Genomic DNA, 20,431 nt, shown 5'->3' on the forward strand with positions numbered 1-20,431 from the left:
ATATATATATATATATATATAAATATATATATTTTAAAGGAGGGACAATCACCATATATGACTTGCAACACAGAGTTTGTGTTATGTATTTTAGAATATTATTCTGGTAAATCACATGTGGGGAGCACAATTAAAAAACAAAAAGTGAGAGTTCTACAACATATACGAGAAATCAGAAATGGCGATATTAGTTATCTAATGGCTAGTCACTTTATGGAATACCATCAGGGTTCACTAGTAGAACTAAAATATTATAGCATAAACACATAAAGGCTCATCCCTGGGGAGGTGATAGACAAAAACATTTATGAAAACTAGAATCTAAAATGATCCTTACATTGGGGACAAAATACCATAGAGCCACACTACTGGTGCAGAACTTCATGCACATCTTTATTATATGAATAGGAGTGTGGAGCATCAGTATTGTTAATGTTCTGCAATGGAGTGAACACTTTGATTTTTCAATATGATTTGATCATGTATCTCATATGTAGTTGAGAAAATGTGTTTAAGAATTAGGTATATGTTTTAAACAGATGCAGACATATGGAAATATTCTTGTAGAGAAAGACAGAAATTGATGCAGTTCAGTGAAGGAAATAGTGATTTTAATGTTGAAAAGCATGGAGGCCCTTTCCATATAACATTTGCACTTTAATACAATGCACTTTAGGTTAGTGGATAATTGTTCTAGATATCTGTCCCATATAGCTCCTTATGACTCTTTATCTATCTGAGCATGATAGAGAAGCTATTTTAAAAACACTTTGCACTTTACGATTAGCAGTGCAATAAACTGAAAATCATATAATTCATTTGCACCTTTTGAAGAAGCACCAAGGATATTCTTTTGATGTGAAGTGCAATGAATTAAAATACAGATAATGAGGGGATTGAATAATGCACTGGTCCCTTTTAAATAATAATAATAATAATAATAAAACCATTTATAAAGCGCATGGTTACACCCAAGACAGTGTGTCCCTGCGCTGTGGATGCATTCCATTCTAAATACAAGCCCACCACAAGAACAATTAAACTGGACAGCTAAGCGCCATCCCCTAACTTCTGGAGAAGAGATGTGTTTTTAGCCTCAGGCGAAACCTCCTTTTGGAGGGTTCCATACGCAATTCTAAGGGGAGTTTGTTCCAGTGAGTGGACGCCAGATAGCAAAATGAACGGCCTCCCATTCTTGCTTTAAAGATGCGGGGCACTGAGAACATCATGCTTCCCAAGGACCTCAGATTACGTTTGGGGCGATGGATAGCAAGAAGCTTTTTTAGGTAGGTTGGTCCTTTCCCTTGGGCAATTCGATGGGCGAAGCACATAGCTTTGAAAAGAATGCGCTCTTTTATGGGCAGACAGTGTAACTTTGCAAGAGTGTGCTTCCCAGATGCTCTCCGAGGAAGATTTAGGACTAAGCGGGCATCCGCGCTTTGAACTCTGTGAAGTTGCTTTAGGCCTTTCTGAGTGAGGCCAATGAAAAGAGCATTGCCGTAGTCCAGGTGAGGAGTAACTAAGGCATGAATAAGGGATTTCCTAGAGCTAATGGGTAAAAGGTCAAGTACCTTACGCAGGGTTTTGAGAGTTGCTTAACAATTGCCGGTTACTTTTGCAATGTGCTTTCCAAACGAGAGTTCTGTATCCAGCAGGATTCCCAAGTTCTTTGCTGATTCTGTGGGGACAGGAGTCTGACCTAGTTCTACTGGCCACCAAGTTGATGACCACGCTGAGGGAGTTCTTCCAATCAGTAACACCTCAGTCTTGTCCCCATTAAGACGCAGACAGTTGTTATTCATCCAGCTTGCTACTGCTGAAAGACAGGTGGAAAAGTTGGTAGCTGTCTCACTCTGTCCCTGGGTAAGTGTGATCATCAGTTGCGTATCATCCGCATAAGTGATGATTTCAACACCAAATGATTCCACTATACGGGCAAGGGGTTCCATGTAAAGGTTGAATAAGGTAGACCTCAAGCTGGAGCCCTGTGGAACCCCATGCTTCAGCTGTCTGGATGATGATTTAAGTGGATTTGGAAGCTTCTATTGTCCAGAAATGACTTTAGCCACTTATAAGCTGCTCCTTCCACTCCTATCTCTGATAGCCGTGACAGCAGCGTGGAGTGCGGCACAGTGTCAAACACCGCACTTAGATCTAACAATACCAACGCTGCTGTCTGACCTTTGTCTGCTATTTGTCTCAATAGTTCAGTGGAATAGAGGATAGCCGTTTCTGTCGAATATTGAGCTCTAAAGCCCAATTGAGTCGAGTGTAGGAGCTTACCTTGCTCAAGGTAGTCCATAAGCTGCAGGTTAACAATTTTTTCTGCAACCTTCATGCAAAAAGGCAGCAGAGAAATGGGGCGGAGATTCTGGAGTTGAGACACATGCAAGTTTGGTTTCTTTTTCAGGGGGATGACCTGTGCTCTTTTCCATGGTTCTGGTACCATACATTCTCGGAAAGATAAAGTAATCAGGTGACTGATGTGATCTATCACCTCGTCAAGAATGTCACTAAAGCATTTTGGGGGCGCGGCATCATTAGGAGAACCTGACTGTACACTTTTAGCAATACTAAGCTTTAAATGCCTATCCAGAATTTTAAAACAATTCAGGCAAAGAGATTTAGCCAGGCTCCTATCTCTCTCATTCTGACTCAAGGGCCCATCTATCTTTTTTGTAAATGAGGCGTGTATTAATTCCACTTTATTTACGAAGTGGTCAGCGATGGAGTTACACAGTTCATCAGAGAAAGTGTCTTGGCAGGTAATCTATTTGGGACAGTGATTTCTTTATAAATAGCAAATAATTCTTTTGCTGGATTTTCCGCATTTGCGATTCTGTCTCTAAAGAACTTTCCCTTCGCTACTCTAATCATTTTAGAATATTTGCTTAGCTCCACTTTATAAAGTTGTTTTCTCCTTGTGTCATAATTTTTATGCCAGCAGTGCTCCAACTTTTTACAAGTAGCTTTGGCTATTTTAAGTTCCTCAATAAACCAGGGAGATGTTTTGATACGTCTCACTGGAGCTTTAGTGGTCCAAGGTGCCACCTTATCGAGTGCCTTAGCCATCCACTCCTCATAAGCAGCCCAGTCTTCTTTCAGATTATCGCTCCGAAGGGGCAGTTTATCCAATAGGGCCAGTCTGTATGCTTCTTGTGCAAATTTAGGGGAATTTGTGCAATAAAAATGGTAGTACTCCAGGAACCTCGTTTCCAGAACCAGCCCCAATCAATTCCGAAAAAACAGCGGCACAACCAGGTAACTAGTTCCTTGTCTTTTTATTATTATTTAACTTTCAGCCATAGCCTTCAACAGGGTCAGGGTCAGGGTCATAGAGTTGCAGTGTATGCATGCATGGACTGCTCTACATTTGACTGAATGACACATTTCTTCCACCATATTGTGTTCCACTTCATACATTTTTGTGGTACATTTTACAGTTTTAACTTTCACTACAACGGGTTCTTCACAGCTCTACATGTGACACAACGAATGACAAACATTTTAAAATTACATGTTTAATTTTCAGACATATTTGAAACATTTCTGATGAATCCTGGTGAAGTACCTTATATAAATATCACAATATATTTAGATGTGTGGCCATGTCTCTATAAATATATGTTTTCATTGTATTTATCAAAATGAAAAAAACTAAACAATTCCCTTCAACTCTGCCCATCCCTGGCCTCTCGAACTGATCCCAAACTTTTCTGACCACTATGGAGTCTCAAAAATCCTTTCCAAACTGTTCCCTCCTTTATCTAATTGATTCAACTTATAAGCACACATGCCCACCACTACCAATAACATCTCACTTCTTCCCTGTACTAATCCACTTCAACGAAGTTATTTCTGTCAAAGCACTACAGTAAATGCATAAGATCCTAAGAGCTTAAGCTTAACAAAGGTCCACAAGGAAAAGATAGACTACCTATTTACCTCTAACTGTGGGTTCTGGAGTACTGTGCTTCTCAAGGCAAAGCATGTCAATGTTTCGCCAGAGGTGGTAAGACCTATATAAATGCAATTTATAACTACAATAAATTGTATTTCATGTTTCTGCAGATATCAGCAACTTTTACACAGATGAGTCTGTCATAAGATGCTTTCTGTTTATTCACAATAATCAATTATATCCACACGCTTGTCACTTAATCCCCTTATCTTTCGAAGAAGGCAAGTGCAGACCCAAATTTTTTCCAAGTGGTTTTATTTATGCTACCACCTTGTCGTCTTGACGCGTTTCGGCTGGAAACCAACGGCCTTGTTCACATAACAGCGCATGGGCGGCAGTCCCTCCTTTTAAAGTGCAAGGTGCAAAAAAGCTTCTGCATAGAAATTGAAAACATACTGCTATTTTGATAACAACAGTGCAGGTTACAGCATGAATGCTTTTAAATTCATTATTCAAAACTTTAAGTGTATAACAAAGCAAATGACTTTCCAAACACAAACCTCTGTACAATACAGACAGTATACATGATAACTACCCATTTACTGTATGTGGATGAAATCATGTATAATTTTATGGTGCCAAATGCCTCTGTGCCGGGATAAACTTCTATCTGGGCGGCATATTTTACTTCATATGACAAAATACCTTGCCCCAGCTAAAGATAAAATTCCTGCTGTTGCAATAAGAAAGTGCCTAAGTGCTAAAAAGAAGAAAATACCCCAATCTCATAATCAAGCGGGACCCCTATGTGCAAATATTATGTGCAAAAGTGCAAAAAAGTGCAAAGATGAATCTTATATGCAAAGATAGTGCAAGCAGCTTTAGCAAGTATATGGTCTGATGCTTTGGATGGACAATACATCCTACTCTAAAGTGTCAGTGTCCGTATTACAACTACGGTCTCAAGAGAATAAGCGGAAAACAACTCGGTAAATGTCAAAAGGAAAGATCTATAGGTAGGTTCCCACAAATGATATACACAATATTAAAATTGATATAAAATCATTCCTAACCTAAAAATCCCAATACATTACCTAACATCCTCCCATGAAGTAATATAGCAAAATTAAACACAGTGTAAATATATATATAAAATATATCATAAAAAATAGTTTTTGTATAAAAAAAGATTTTTTCTGGTGTTTGTGATTTATCTAAAGTGGAGTATATACAAGTCATTAGTAGCCCCTAATCTGGAATCTAATGTGACGGGGTATAAGCTCCCATTACATTGATCCCCGGACACTGTTTAAACAATTAGACAGTACACAAACTAAGCATGGGCGAATTTTGCGAATCTCGCGTTCGCGAATTTTGCGGATTTGCGAACTCGCAATCCGCAAAATCCGCGAATTCTCGCGAATTTGCGGATTTTTTTTGTGTTCGCGCGGGTTTCTGCCAGTTCGCGAGGGTTTTGTACAATTTCGCAAACGCGAACTTACCTGTCGGGTCGCAAGTTTTGCGAACTTGTTGTTTCTACGTGTCCAGCCTGTTTGGGACACTCTTCTTCATCACTGCCACTCTCTGTCACCACTGTCACTCTCTGACTACTCATGCCACCCTCTGGCCCACCCATGCCACCCTCTGTTTCATCACAGCACCCTCTGGTTGTCCAGTCAGTGTACATTATTGTGGCAAAGCAAAGCACACCTTCCCTGCCTCAAGTGACCTGAATTAATTTGGGGCTGATTAATGTGTCACAGAATATTTTTTTAGCTGGCACCTGCTTCCTTAGTGCTTCCTGATTAGTGATCTTTTGCACTTGCTAAGTGCTTTCATTGTTGCAAAATTAGTTACAACACCTGCCCTGCCCCAACTGACAATAATGAATTAGGGGCTGATTAATGGATCTGAACTTCCAGCCTGGCTCCTGCTTGTCTCCCTTAGCTGTAATTCAGGACCTTTGTGGCATATGTGTAACTATTCTGAGGTTCAGAGCAGGGTCACATAATAGTTGCAACTGGCAACTGAACTCTGGAGGGGCCCCTCAGGAAGCACTACAGGAAATGGCTACTAATGATGAGCCTGAACTTTTGAACCTGGTAAGTAGTTTCAGTTTTGCTAAGATCGTATTTCTGCAATTTAGCGCTTATTCGCGGGGCGCGAAGTTGTACTGGGAAGCCGCGAACTCACGCGAACAGTGCGAGCAAGCCATAAAATCCGCTGCTCGCGGATTTGCGGATTTTGCGGGAGATTCGCGAATCTCGCGGATTGCGAATTTACCGAAAATCCGCAAAATCCGCGAGCGAAACGGATTTTCCGCCCATGCTTAACACAAACCAACAACTCAACAATCCAGTATATTAACACAGATACCCAGTCAATAAATACCCTATACATACATACGTAGATTAATAAATAAATACATGCATAAATACAGGATAAAATTCACTAGGTACAATATGTAAAATAGATAGCATACATACGATTGTAAACAATTGATGACCTGATTATTTATAGATATGTATGTAAATCCTCACAGGTGTTGAGACCTCTAGGTTGTTTGGTATCTAGCTCCAATATATACCTGGTCTTCAAACGCCGTAATTTGGCCTCTCTATTGCCTCTCCTTTTGTTAAAAGGTACTGTATCTAACACATAATATTTTAAATGTTTGAGGCTACTCTGGTGTTGTTCATTAAAATGCCTCACCACAGGATAGCTTGGGTCTTTGTTCACAATGGCCCTAGTATGCTGCAAGATTCTCTTTTGCACTGGTAGTTTAGTACTGCCTATGTATGTAAGATTGCAGCTACATACCAGGGAATAGAATGCATATTCAGTTTTGCAAGACAAATATTTAGATATGGTGTGCTGCTTTAAACTAAAGGCAGTTTGATAATTTTTGGTATTCACACAATATTGGCAAGCCTTGCAATTTGGACACTTATAAAAGCTTGTTCTGGGGGTCAACCACGTGCTGGATTCTACATCTTCAGGGTTGTCTTTAATAAGTACATTGCCCTTCGATGTACTTTTCCTAAAAGTTATAGTAGGTTTTCTTGGCGAATCTCCCCCTATGACAGGATCTCCCAGCAGAATGGGCCAATTACGTCTTATTATGGCCCTAATATGTCCCTCCTGTCTACTGTATCCCAATATCAATTTTTAAGGCTCCTTCAAAGTGGCATCTGTGGCGGTGTTAGACTTAGTTTTGTATTGCAATAGATCTTGGCTTGCCAGGGATCTAGTTTTAGATATTGCTGCTTCTATAGTGTGATTCATGTTCCCTCGTTGTAGGAATCTATTTTTGCATTTCTCTTGTTTTTCCCTTATATCTTTGTCCTCACTGCAGATTCTCTTAATTCGTAGCATCTCACTGTAGGGGATGCTGTTAATTAAGTGAGGGGGTGGGCACTTTTCACATGCAATATCGAATTGCCCGCTGTGGGCTTTCTGAACAAGGTTGTTGTCAGGCCATTGTGAGATACATTTACCTTAGTATCCAAAAATGTGATAGTATCACAGCTAATGTCACATGTAAACTTTAAATTCAAATATTCTTGTTTATCTTACAAAACAAACTCATGTGCACTCACAGTTGACCCATTCCAGACTATGAAGAGGTTGTCGATGAATCGTAACCAGGATACTATGTTCTTTGCTAAAGTGTGGACATGCTTCTTCATCAGGACCAGCTCCACCCGCCATCCCATAAAGAGACAGGCATAACTGGGCGAGAAGCTGGACCCCATTGCCACACCTTGTATCTGCTGATAGACCTAATTTTTGTATAGAAAGAAATTGTTTTCCAAACAAAATGTCAATAAGTCTAATATCATTTGGTTGTGTTTGGCAAATTTTATGGGTCGATTGGCTAAAAATATTCCACCGCCTTGACTCCATCCTGGTTGCGTATGCAGGAATACAATGCTGTAACATCAAGGGCTATGAGATAGTAGTCCTCCTGCCAATTGATCTCTTCGAGTTTGCGGATGAAGTCACTTGTGTTTTGCACATATGATTTGAGAGATTTCATGTGATATGGTAAAAACAAGTCAATGTACACTGACATATTTTCCAATGGACCATCACAGGCTGAAATTATAGGTCTTCCAGGTGATTTCACTATAGATTTTTGCACCTTTGGTACAAAATATAGTAGGGGTATGGTTGGGTTCTCTTTCTTTAAGAACTTAAATTCCTGTAGATTTAAGAGGCCAGTGCTCTTCCATCATGCCAACAGTTTGCTGAAAAATTGTCTTGCACCTGTTTAAATTTTTGCATGGTACTCTTTCGATAGCAGTTTGTGTCATTCAGCTGCTTTGCTGCCTCTTCAGAATAATCTTCAAGTGACCATAACACCACATTTCCCCCTTTATCTGCTTGTCTGACTACCACATTTTTATTGCCATTTACTTTTTGCATCAGTTGATGGTATTTGCGTTCTTCATTGTTGATATGGGTCTTGTCCTTGCTTGTCTCCATATAAAGCAGTTTGATCTCTGCCACTACTTGCTCGTTGAACAGATCTATGGCATCTCGAGCATCATAGGTGTGAATTTAGATTTCTTCCTGAAGGCTGTTACAGGTTTGGCACATGTTTCAAATCCTGGAGAAAGTAGATCTTATGTTGCCAGATCCGATTCTTCACCAGTGTCTATACCAGGTGTACACACATTGGTGATAGCGCCTTCCTGTCCCACATTATATAGGTCTTTGAGGGACCTCAGGTCAGCCACTATCAGGCCTCCTGTCTCATCATTTTCTGATGCTGATGGCATCGTTGGGGTGCTCATCTTTGTTTGGTGAAATGTTTGTAATTTTAATTTCCTGACAAACTTGTATAGGTCGGCTCGAGTGTTCATGTAGTTGAAGTTGGTAGGGGGACAGTATGACAGGCCAAGTGAAAGAATTTGGTGTTCTGAGGGATTTAATTCAATGTCTTTCAGATTGAGAATAGTGGTGTTTTGACCCATTATCATTTCAGTCCCTGCGTTGTCTTGACTCTCTTGGGTTATTGCCTTTTCCTCCATTATCCCCGACCCTTTCCTACTTTCGAATTTCCACTGTTGCCACCTTTCTTTTGCTGCCCTCCTTGGTTGCCTCCTGTTCTTGGTCCTTTGTTTTTTGTCATTTGTGTTGCCCTGGGTCTAAGAATATCCCTACGGCTCATTCTGAGACAGTCAAATTCTTCCCCCAAGGAGAGTTTTATTGCTCGCAATATTTGCCTGCCTCTGGTGTTATCCATCTCAGTTTCACTTTCCACAGCAGAACTTAAATCAGATGCCGAGGTTGAAGATGCACTCCTTGTTCATAAATTCGTCCCTGCTGTTGTGTTTTGTTGCCTCTCAGGGTTTTATTTTTGTAGATGTCATATTTGCGAGCAAAAGTGAAAATCTGACCGTTGGTGTAATCGTCTTTATCTCTCTGGAACGTGTATATTTTTCTTTGTTTGATCTTTTCCTCCTCTTTATTTAATCTTCTAGTCATTTCTTCATGGTATTTTTTCTTTAAGTGTATATCACCGTGTTGTTCTATTACCCCATGAGACCTTCTATATTTTGTTGTAGCTCCAACCTGTCCACCTCCGCGTATTTCACCAGTATTTCCACCAATCTGCGTGAGGAGTCCAGGTTGCACTCTGCCCACTCAGCCATCATGCGTAGGTTGGGTGAGTCATAGCTGGGGGCTAACATAATCCTCAGCCCCCTTGGAATTCGGCCTGCATCTATGTATTTTTGGGGGGATTTTGCTTCCCACCACTTGTCAGTTTCCTGTTTCATCACCTTCTCCAGCATTCGGAAATGATCTTTTAGCCCCTTCACCGCCGTTGATATTGTTGCGGCACCTTGATCTATACTTTGATGTTGTTGTTGAGGATTGTCAAAAAACATTTCCCCTGCCGCACTCACCCAATCTCTTAGCGCTGCGGCATACATGGTGGTAGCAAAAGAATACGCACTATGAATGTTGCTGAAGAACTACAATCCCGATTATAATGTCCCCGGGTCCGGAGTTACAGACGAAACCTCCCCGCCTGTGTTGTGTTATTGCTTTTCAAAGGGATATTACCTTGTTGTCCGGTGTCTGTGTCCGCTGAGGGTGACTGCTAACGGTTCTCCTGAGCGACTCGGCCGAGCCGCTAATGGTGTTTTCCACACGTCTCCCTGTAGCCGCAAGCACCTTCCAGAGGTCAAAAATCCCCAATAGCTCTTTTCGCAAACACAGGGGGCTCAGTGGATTTCTGACCCGGAAGTGAGAAAGTAACCTTCCAATACTCCTGCTGCCACCCAATGCCATCCGCCGAAGCTGCCGTCACCAGTAGCCAGGGAAACTCAGAAGGCAAAGACCACCAACCTCGGAGCCGACTTGTGGAGAGGGGGTCTGCTTAAACCGGAGGAGGTCAATCCGGAAACAATATCCACAAGCTTGCCGTTTAATCCACTTATCGTTCGAAGAAGGCAAGTGCAGACCCACATTTTTTCCAAGTGGTTTTATTTATGCTACCACCTTGTCGCCATGATGCATTTCGGCCGGAAACCAACGGCCTTGTTCACATAACAGCGCATGGACGGTAGTGCCTCCTTTTAAACTGCAAGGTGCAAAAAAGCTTCAACATTGAAATGGAAAACATACTGCTATTTCGATAACAAAAGTGCAGGTTACAGCATAAATGCTTTTAATTTCATTATTCAAAACTTTAAGTGTATAACAAAACAAATGACTTTCCAAACACAAATCTCTGTACAATACAGACAGTATACATGATAACTACCCATTTACTGTATGTGAATGAAATCATGTATAATTTTATGGTGCCAAATGCCTCTATGCCGGGATATACTTCTATCTGGGCGGCATATTTTACATTCATATGATAAAAATACCTTACCCCAGCTAAAGATAAAAATTCCTTCTGTTGCAATAATAAAGAGACTTACAGGCAAATGCATCAATGTTGGCTTTTGTGATTCCTTATATCCTGTATACAATTTGCGACCCTCTTGCCTAGGATGCATGAGGATCATCTAAATCACCTGGCCTAAACCTGCTGGAAATGGTGCTGGGTGGGGGAACCATAGCTGAATCCATTAAAGGAGAAAGGTGTCAGCATAGCAGAACCTCTGTAGAAGTTCTCTAAAGGAAAACATATTGTATATCATGTAGCCACACAACTGAGATGTTGCAAAGAGATTTGAACCTCTCTAAGTCTAGCAGGAGTCTGAATAAACTGAACCGTGATCAACAAGTATACCCACAAAAGAACCTTTGATAATCCCAAGCCACATTTTTGTTTTCCACCTTCAAACAGTAAAACTTGGCAACTACACTTGAAACTCCTTTCCTTTGGTCCACACATCACAACATCCTTGGATTCCTCCCTTCTCCCAATTCTGTACAAACAGAAGTCTGCCCTTTGTTCGTTAAGGCTTCTCGTCCTTGCCAAAAGATACTCCTTTTGAACCTTACTATCTCTTGCACACAATATGCCCATTTCTCTTCATAAGATTACACAACAGCACCCGCAGAGGAGAGAAAAACATTGCATGCCAAGCAAACATTCACGTTGAAGGTTAAACATTAAAAAATCCAAATGTTTAACCACATGCGTGCGGGGGTTATTTTTGCGCTACGCGGCTTTTTTCCAAAAGCCGCGTTACATGACGAGCTCAGCTCGTCATCCGCACACGACCACCGTGGCAGATGACGAGCTGAGCTCGTCATCAGCATCGAAGGGGTTAAGGCCTTTGGTCAAGTTAGTGCGGCAAGCATCTCCATACATGTTTAAATACATGATTACAGATACATATAGGGTTATAATATAATGACGAGTACTACTCAAATGAATTCATTTTCACTATAAAATAAAGGCAGAGTATTATTCAAATGAGTATGTGAATACATAGGAACTAACAATATTATTCAAGCCACACAAATGTAAATATATATGAGAACTGCAATTCAATGTTTCTGAAAGGAAAACCTTAATATGCATACTCATATAAATGTTGAGATTACACATTAAATGCACCTTTTGTATCTCTTCAGGTGCACTACATTACTTTTATAATGTCAAATCACACAAATACATGAAGCCATGTGTAAATATATATGCCTGGCCTAATCAAACAAAAAGGCAAAACCAAACGTATGCCGCTTCAGAATCACATTCACAAAGGAGACAGCAGTGGCTCAGCTGATTTTGTGAGCTTCAGAACAACATTTAAGTCCTATGGGCATGAAGGCTTTGAGACTCTCACCTACAAGTATAATGTTAACATGGCGGAGGCAGATGTTACGTCAACTTTGATTGGTGCTGCACTGCTGTTGCTTTGTTGAAGTGTAGTATTAAAGGAAGCTCTGTCGGGGTACACAAAATTATGTTTTGAGAGCAGTGGGTGAGGCGGTTTGTAGCATTATAATGTAAGTGGTACGTCTAAATGCCAATGCATCATGCTAAACATGTTTTTTTTGTCTGCATGATTGGAAACAATTGGATGACTTCGACTGATTTGGCAGACCAGGTCAAAGAAGAGAGAGAATGTCCTGGAAACCACCATGCATGCATGCCTACCTGTAACGTAAGCAGAGACAGCAAGAGGCAAAGAATCCCTGTGAACTTTTTCTCCATCAGTATCACGTGGTATTCTCCTGGCTGCTGCACAACTTTCACATTAAAAAGAAAATGTAAGTATTGACACACTTTCCATGCTGAGGCAGTCCAGAGGTGACTACTAATTTAATCATCGTTGCAAATTAGCCCGATGTCATGTGTGGCTCCGTCAGCCAGTGTTGACACTTAAGCCAATGGGACATTTCATTCTTGGAATTGTTGTTTTCATTTTACCTCTGGATTCACAATTCGGCCATGTTAAAGACCTATTGTTGCCTATGCTTTAACATTAACATTGGTTATTGGCTCTACCCAACATGATTACCTTGGCACCTCATGCTGTTGGCTGATTGATGTTTCATTCCACTTCATGGAGTCCTTGAAATGCAATGCATGATGGACTGCAAAGGACACTCAACGCACACTGAATCTTCACACATTACATTAATTATCCCATGGATGTATTGGCCATGAAAACAAAAATTTTTTTCTTTTGTTTTTCACTGCAGAAGGCTTAAAAAAATTAGAACTAAAAAATGCAAGCATCTCTATTGGCTTTGCCAATGCTTTTTAGATATCTCCTCTATGTGGCCTGTTTCTGCTGTCCTGAAATTAGGCGTGTTGCATGGTATATCTTATTTATAGAGGTTAGTACGCTGTGTGAATATGTCAGTTAGTGACATCAGGTCATATGCTAAGTCCCTACTGTCCTCTATAAGCTGATTGCACTGTAAGTCAGCAACATCTTGGAATCTTGACCTTGGATGGACCTTTATGTCTGTTGAAGAGAGTTGAAGCCATGAGCTGAAAGAAATTGAATTTAGGAAACCGGTTTCCCTGATCCCCAACCCCATATTCAGAGGGTTTTGGGATTGTCATGGCCGAGGAAAAGAGTTTCTCCCTGCGAGATCTCTTACAGTAATATTTCCCTCAAGGGAGGTGGGAGGGTCCTTTCCTCTATTAGTGGCAACCAAGCCCATGCAGCACATTAGCTCAAAATGTCCTTGACTAATGATGTGTTTCTTCAGCTGCTAATGAGGTTTGGGGAGAGGTTGATGTCCCCACGTTTAAAGAAGGTCAGCTCCAGGATCATCTTAGGAAACAGGGACAGAAATTAGTAGTACTGACAACCTGCTAGAATTAAAACATCGTATGGCAAGGCGTGATGGACTAACAGTGTGAGCGAAAGGCTCAGGCCCATTACTCCGCAGAGCAAATGAGTGAAAGACATGTTTAGGTGACATGTTTAAAAGGGTTGATAGATTTTCAAGCACATAAGGATACCTTTCAAGGAAGGTCGAACCCACATGCTGTCTAAAAGGTAATAATGTGTAACAAGTTTCCATCCAACATGACTACTGTTTGTTTTTCTGCACCATTGGTAAATCTCTCACCTGAAAAGAATGTACTTCTAAATCAGCTCACTAAGCAGTGGAGGTCAGCTAACAAGTCATTTTTTTGTTAGGGAAGAAATTCCTGTGTGAACTATAAGGTCTCCTCGGATCAAAGGATGAATTCATGAAATAGACAAGAAACGTTCTTCATTAAATAAAACTGCAAAGTGACAGAAAATGTGGGCCACATTCATGATGGTAATATGAATGAGTTTAGTAATGGAATTCTACTAGGATGTGTGTGTGTGCCAAGGTTTAGTTGAGAGAAAATCGCAGATCATAATTCATGTTCTGCCTAATCATCAAGGGACAATATCTTAGGCACAAACGTCTTTTTTGTACTCTCAGGGCTCTCAGATTCCATGAAACTGACTTGACTATTAGTTGTGCATCAGTTACAGAAAAATAGTAAAATCAAAAAGTCATGTTACAAAAATATTTCAGTTTGTTTATGCTGTTTAGTTGATGTGCAATTTACCACTGAAATATAATACCAAGACCAGTGACCAATTTAAGAGTCATCCTATACTGACTAAATACGTTCCCCATTAAGCATTTTTATTAGTTTTTAATAGATATATAAAACTTCACGAGATTAGTCTGAGTTCCACCAACAGGCAGAAGTATGCACATTGCACTTCTGCAATTTAGCACCAGCAGCGTTGAAAACTCAACGCGAACGGCACCATGCATTGTGCAAGAGTGTCCGACTATTCAAGTTGACTTTGCTGCTGCTCCAGTAGAAAATCTACTCCAGCAGCAACAAATCTACTCGAGAATTCGACTCCAACAGCCCACATTGGAAAATGGCACTAGGGGCTGCGACTTTTGCTCACATTTCTGGAGCCTCTCAGGGAAATCTTTCTGCCCTGAGGCGATGGGTGGAGTTTGGCCAGATCTCGGCATTAAGAGAGTAACATGGAGTCACCAAATTCCACCAATTCTGCTGACGGAAGGAAACATTCGGCCCACCCCTACTTTTCATATGCAAAATGACATGGCAACATGACAATAGTCCTCAGTATCTACAGCTTAATCTTCTCATTCAACAGGACACATAATCATCATCATTAAACCATGTTTTATACTCATGTACACCAATCTATCAATTTCCAGTGCACCATCTATGATGGCCAAAGCAATGTACACTTTAAAAACACAAACCTGCCAATCTCCTGCTGCACATTTACCACTGCCTAGAACTCATTTTATTCTCATGAACCAGCTGATCTGGGTATGGAAAACCCACCTCAGTGGGTTTTCCATACCCATACAATGCACTTTTGATAAAGTAACTAAGGTTACTTTATCAAAAGTGCATTGTTCCAGACCAAGAGAGTAACAAGCCGAATTGCAATTGACAAACAATTTCATAGTGTGATTCTGTCTATTACAGAAGCATTTTCCTATCATATGTTTGTCCATTTCGGAATATTGGGGTCTCTGGCATAAATGTACTATTATTTTGCGTCTGGGTTGTGTCTCTTTTGTGGTGCAGTCCCAATGCAAAATCCTTTTTTGCATTTTAATCCACTTTGTGTCGCTTAGTAAATACAAAGTAGAGCAACCCAGCACATTGCACTGACTTGTCTTGCTTTGTATTAGGTAGGTGTTACATGGTTGCAGCATGGTCGCTCCCATGCACCTATCCATGTATTTTGATGCAAACCCAGATTTAAAAGACATGTAAAGCTCGGTTAGTGCCAACATTGTGCACAGACCCCACAGAGGAGTTGCAAGGAGTAATATATTAATTTCTCCTTATTACTTCCTTTTCCATGTGTTCTACATTTTGCAGCACTTATAGAAAGAGGAATATGCCTCTTAGGATTGCTTGTGTGCAGTAAGTTATCCCTTAAAGCAAAAAAACAATCCTGCTCATAACACAAGCACCCTTGAACTATGGGGTTTGCATGTGACTTGTGAGGGACACCTAGTAACAACTAGTGGAACTGCAGCTTCATGTAAGAATGTCAATGCGTTTACATTATTATTGAAAGGAACACCTAGTAATGACCTATGGAACTGCAGCATTGTTAAAGAATGTCAACTTGACTTGGGAGGGACAACTAGTAGCTACTTGTTGCACTGTGGCTTCATGTAAGAATTTCAAGCTTTAGAATCTGACTCCATAGGGATGCCCAGTAACTACCAGTAGAACTGCGGCTTCATGTAACATTTCACTGCATTTGACTTGAGAGTGTCACCTAGTAATAACTTGTGGAGCTACAGCTTCATGAAATAATTTCAATGCTTTTCCACATGACTTGAGAGGGGCAACTAGTACTGACTTGTAGAACTACAGCTTCATGAAAGAATTTCAATGCTTTTGCACTTGACTTGAGAGGTACACAAAATAACAACTAGTGGAACTGCAGCCTCATGGAAGAATGTCAATGTTTTTGCATCTAACTAGACAGGGATATCTAGCAATGACTAGTGGAACTGTGCCTTCATGTATGTAATCATTTCAATTCTTTTACAATTGGCTTGACAGGGACACCAGGTATTGACTTGTAGAACTGCACCTTCATAAAAGAATATCAATGCTTTTACATTTTCCTAACGAGGAGTATGAGGAAGATGTTAATGAAGAGCTCGCTAATCCATCCGTAGACACAGTTACATTTCTGGCGGACAGAAGGAATAAGGCTAAATCCAAGTCTGAATCTAAAAACAAGAGGGGGAAAGCACTCACTACTGCTAACAAGCCAGCAATAATCAACGCCTCTGCCCCCCAGGAAGATTCATATCGAAAAGAGCCTCTTAGGAAATGGATACAGGCAAAGGGACTTGTGAAAAACATGACTCTACGACTGTCAGGTACTAGCCCTACGGATCTTGATCTTGATCTTATGATCTTATGAGAGTCCGTCCTGTTACATCGGAGGGTTCTTCTTTCAACGATAATGCTAATACTCTCTCAATGCCTTCCATCAACACTATTTCGCCAACATCATTGCCCGAGCTCCTCCTAACATCCATTGGTTCAGATTTGACCCCCCCCCACCGTGTTGGTATCTTCAAGCGAAGCAATATCTAGTAATACCAGCTCGACTTCTATTTTAATATTTTCTACTCCCCCTACTTTAACTTTATCTGTACCTGTGATATCTGACACACCAAACACAGCTCCAGCTAGGACGGGTGAACAAGAGGCTATTATTTCTTCCTTTGATATCATCTTGCAAACTTTAACCAGTCATCACCTAGAAGCGCAAGAACATTTTCTGCAGCTGCGCGAAGATAACAGCAAGTTACAGAACTCTCTGCAAGAGATAACTCCTAAACTTGGGGGGATATCACAGGAAATAGAGGATTTACAACACAGGGTGGTAAATATACAAGAAGGGTCAGCCCGTACGGAATCTGCCGTGAACCAACATCATACTCAGATCACATCCTTACAATTGAAGGTTGAGGACTTAGAAAATCAGCAAAGACGATCAAACCTGAGACTTTTTGGAATTCCAGAGGGTTCAGAAGGGTCAGATCCCCGAGCTTATCTTGTAAAGCTATTTCAAAAGGCATTCCAAGATCTATCTGACTGGGATTGGGACTCCCAACCTCAGAGAGTCCACTGTTTACCATTAGTTCAGAGGAATAAGGAGAGTAAATTTCCTCGTCCCTTTCTCATTTGTTTCGGCAATTTCTTACTAAGGCAGGCAGTCTCTTTGAAAGCACGCCCTAACTCTCCTGTTATAATAGGGAATCTCTCTTTTTTTGTTTGCTCTGATCTCAGCAAAGCTACCATGGATAGACGGTGGAAGCTACGTAAATTTATTGACCCATTTAAATCTATGGGGGGGCAAGTGTTCCTGGAACTGTGCCTTCATGTATGTAATCATTTCAATTCTTTTACAATTGGCTTGACAGGGACACCAGGTATTGACTTGTAGAACTGCACCTTCATGAAAGAATATAAATTCTTTTACATTTGCCCTGTGATGGGCAAGTAGTTAAACTGCGGCTTCATGTAGCATTTTCAATGCTTTTACATATTTATTTATTTATAAAGTTTTTTATAGCGCGAACAAGATCTCGAGGGATAACAGAGCGCTTTACAATATGATGGGAGGAAGAACAAAAGCAATATCAATAACAATATCCATAAGAGTAAGGGAGAGAAAGAAAATACAGTGCAAAATACAACTAGGAGGGTAATACAATAAAACAAGTGTAGGCGGGTAGCAATGGTGTGTTCAACAGGGAGCTGTATCAAAAGTAAGACCAAAGTCAGAAGATGCAATGTCAACGGGCCTGTGAGGCTAACCCTATTAGGGTATGAATTTGTTCATTAGGAATCTTTTGGCTTCCACTTTGAACGCAGTCAATGAGGAAATTCTACGAACTTCTGGTGGGAGAGAGTTCCAAATCTTAAGGGCAGCTCAGGAGAAAGCTCAGTGACAACTTCTCTTTTTCTTAAGGATGCCTTGTTTCAGGAGGAGGGAAGAGGCACTTCTTGAAGCTCTTACGCCACAGGATAATTTACGTTTTTTTTGCAAGGTACGTAGGAGTATTTAGGTGAAGGGCTTTGTGTGTGAGAACGTAATTGAATTTGTGCTTCAAAGGGCAACCAATTGAGGGATTTTAGGACTGGGGTTTATTGATTTTTTTGCTTGGTATCAGTAACCAGTCTAGCAGCTGAGTTAAGTGCAGCCCTTAGTGGTGCCAGAGCATATTTGGGATGGCCACAGAGGTTATCGCTGCCATAATCTAACCTTGGCAAGACAAGCGCTTAAACCACTTGCTTGAAATCATTTAGAGGAAGGAAAGGTTCAATATTTCTTAGAGATCTGATCAAGTGGTTGGCTCCTTTACATACATTGCTGAGGTGACCTTTCATGTTTAGGTGCTCGTCCATAGTGATACCGAGAGACTTGGCTGCGTCTACGATATGAGCGTACAGTTGAAAGCTGTGAGGTAACTCAGGTCTAGCTTGGGGATGAGATTCAGGGGGAAGATGAGCAGGAATTCCGTTTTAGAGTTGTTGAGCAGTCGATGATTCTCCGTTAACCAGTTTTGAGTAAACATTAAGGTAGTGATGAGTGAGATGATGTTTTCCGAGGATGAGATTTTTAGATATATTTGCGTGTCGTCCAAATGCATGTGGAAGAGAATATTCATGGAATTTAGAGAATGTGCAAGAGGTTCCAAGAAAAAATTGAAGAGGATAGGAGATAGAGCGGATCCTTGGGGGACTCCCATGAGTACGGGAGAGGGCTGAAAGAGAGAATGGTTTGCCTTGACTCTTTGAGTTCTGTGATGAAGGAAGGATGAGAACCATAGTAACACCTGATCAGAAAAACTCATTCTATTTTGCAGGATGGATAGCAGATTGTAATGAATAACCATGTCAAATTCGGAGGAAAGGTCAAGGAGGATCAGGAGGCAGGATTCATTTTGGTCGAGCATAATTAAGATGTCATCAAAAACATGAGTGAGAGCCGATTTGGTGCTGTGCCACTTCCTAAAGCCTGATTGGTGTTGGTTTAGAAGTTGGTAGTTCTCTATGTGGGCACAGAGTTGAGATTGCACAAATTTTTCTAGTAGTTTTGCTAAGGTGGGGGTGTTGGAAATGGGGCGGACGTTATTGAGATCAGATTTGTCAGCGTTAGCTTTTTTTAATATGGGTGTTACCTGAGCTGCTTTTAGGCCTTCTGGGATCATGCCTTGTGTTAGGGAAGTATTAACAAGCCTAGTCCATGTGGGGATCAGTGCATTCTTGAGTTCTTTGAAGATAGAAGGGGGCAGCGGGTCGCTGAAGTGGTTGGAAGGGTTGATATTCCAAAGAATCTTGAAGATATCATGTTCACTAAAAGTGGTAAGGGTGCACCATGATGCATTGTTCTTGGGATTTTTGGAGGTCGATTTACACCTCACAGAGGAGTCAACGGGTGAGGCAGCAATGGGAGTAGGTAGTAGCGCCTTCTTAGAGGCAAGGTCAATTGAGATGATTTGTGATTCCTCTATGAAGAAGGCGGCAAGATCATCGCAAGGGGGTGGGTTGCCACCAGGATCAGATTGGTCAGACCCAACGATTGATTGTTGTTTGACCAATTCGAAGAGTTTCTTGGGGCGGTTTGCAGCTTAATCCAGTTGGTGTCTAAAGTAAGTCGTCTTAGCACTCATGATTTGTTTGTTGTATTGGCTCCTGGCATCTCTAAGGAGTTTTAGTTGGTCCGAGGAAGGATTGACTCGCCATGACCGTTCAAATACCCTAAGGTTGTGGCGTTTTGAGTTTAGGTTTTCATTATACCAAGGTTTGGATATTTTTGTTGAGGCATTTTTTAGTTGGAGTGGAGCAATATTCTCCATGTTGTTGGAAATGGTTGAATTGTAGGCCTCGGTGAGTGATTGTACCTCAACTATATCAACTAGGAAGGAGAGGGCAGATTTACAGTGGGCAGCTAGTACGTCAGTTTATAGCTCTTATGTCCCTTTTCCAGATCTTAGATTTTAGAGGTTGAGCTTTTTTCATCAATACCTTCTTGTTGGTATAAAAGAGGATGCAATGGT

Source organism: Lissotriton vulgaris, chromosome 4_1 (assembly GCF_964263255.1).
Source record: "Lissotriton vulgaris chromosome 4_1, aLisVul1.2, whole genome shotgun sequence".
In the NCBI taxonomy this organism is placed as follows: Eukaryota; Metazoa; Chordata; class Amphibia; order Caudata; family Salamandridae; genus Lissotriton; species Lissotriton vulgaris.